The sequence below is a fragment of the Gavialis gangeticus genome, unplaced genomic scaffold (assembly GCF_001723915.1).
Source record: "Gavialis gangeticus isolate Ggan-Ray unplaced genomic scaffold, GavGan_comp1, whole genome shotgun sequence".
NCBI classification, from domain to species: domain Eukaryota; kingdom Metazoa; phylum Chordata; order Crocodylia; family Gavialidae; genus Gavialis; species Gavialis gangeticus.
In genome coordinates, this window is record NW_017728992.1 from 112,003,642 (window position 1) to 112,005,376 (window position 1,735).

Below are 1,735 nucleotides of genomic sequence, written 5' to 3' on the forward strand. Positions count from 1 at the left end.
ATTACAGATGAGCCCAAGCCTAAAATTTGGATCGAATTTCACAAAAACTAGGTTTAAGCCAGCCAGCTAGGCAACCAACTGATGGGAATTGCCTTTTTAAGTAGGTAATTTCAAGAAAACACTTTTCTTTCTATTTATTTCACATTTTACTTTATTTTCTTATTTTTATCAGCAGTTAAATAGTTATGTGTTACTGTGTGTTTGAATTAGAGTTAAAAGGTCTCATTTTTAAGTCTAATAAATGGTGTAATTTAAATAGGTCTAGTTTTTCTCAGACCTATTCTTTCAGGCTGTCTGCATATTCTGGCAAGTATTGTTATAGTGGCATCATGTTTTCATGTTTTGAGGTGTCTCTGAAATATCTGCTGTTGCTGTACGCTGGAAGTCAGACTGAAAACAGCCTGATTAAGTTTGACGAAGTCTGCAGCTTTTCACTATTGCCTATGGTCCTGTAACACTGATATGGAGAGTACCTGCACAATAGGGCAGTGTGAAGTTTCAGTTGCTGATTCAATTAGGTGGAGATTTGGCCTGATTTGGTGGCTGAATCTCCGAATCTGAATTGAACCAGGAGACCTTTTAATCTCTCCAAATTGAATCAGAACCCTCCAAATTGATTCGGAGAGATTTGGAAATTTTTGACAATTTGGACATAGATACAGTTTTAAATGTTTTTTCTACATACCTCAAGCTACCAGGCGGCTGAGATTGTGGGGCAGATGAAGCATCCAACAGGAGCACAGGGGGGTCCCCAGCTCACTCAGTAGCAGACCCAGAAGTGGACTGGAAGCACTTCCGGGCCACTTCTGGGTCTGCCAGGGAGCATGCTGGGCCCCCCCCCCCCCCCCGCTTGGCTTGGTGACTGGTGCCTCCTAGGTCTGGGGGGGGCATCTGGGGTCTCTCTGCAGCCGATCGCTGAGCATGCAGGACGCCCCTTCCATGCTCCTGTGCGACGCTCCATTCACCTCACCACTGCAGCGTTCACGAGCCACGTGTGGTACATTGAGGTATGTAGAAAAAAGATTGAAAGCTGTGTCTATGGCCAAATCGCTGATTCTCTGAATCAGCATTGAATCTTCAGATTTGGATTCAGTCCAATTGAACAATCAACAAATCAAATCACTGTCTCCAATTTGGGCTGAATTCAAATACAGCCCATTTCACACACCCCTACTGCACAGCCAATAAAGGGTTTTCTTTTTTTAAAATGAAATCTTGATAGTCACCAAATCTTGATGGCATTTGTTAAGAACACAACATCTACACTATGGATTAGAACATTGTTACTTTAAAGCTAATCTTTTCACTGGTCTCACAGCCAGCTCACACTGGTCTTAACCTCCAAACCAGTTGCGCTAATGTCTACAGTGTGGTTATTTTTAAGTTGGCCACTGATTGTACAACTCAAAACTAGAACAAATTGGTATGGCTGGGAACTGAAATGCAGTTGGATTTCTTTAGGTAAATATTGGACTGAGATTATAACTATTTTATTGACAAAACAGAATGTTGTAGTTGAGATGGACGGCACAGATGCTGCACGACTGCAGAAGCCATATTTATCCTTGTGTGTAGTAGTATTTCTTTCTGTACTGGAGAACTCCCTACTGGAAAAACAGTATCCCAAGATAATGTTATTTTATCAGACTTTGCATGTGAGCAGTATGGGATGACATACTGCTCACATGTATGGGAGGAACAACCGGTACCATACCTACAGGTTAGGGAACTCCCC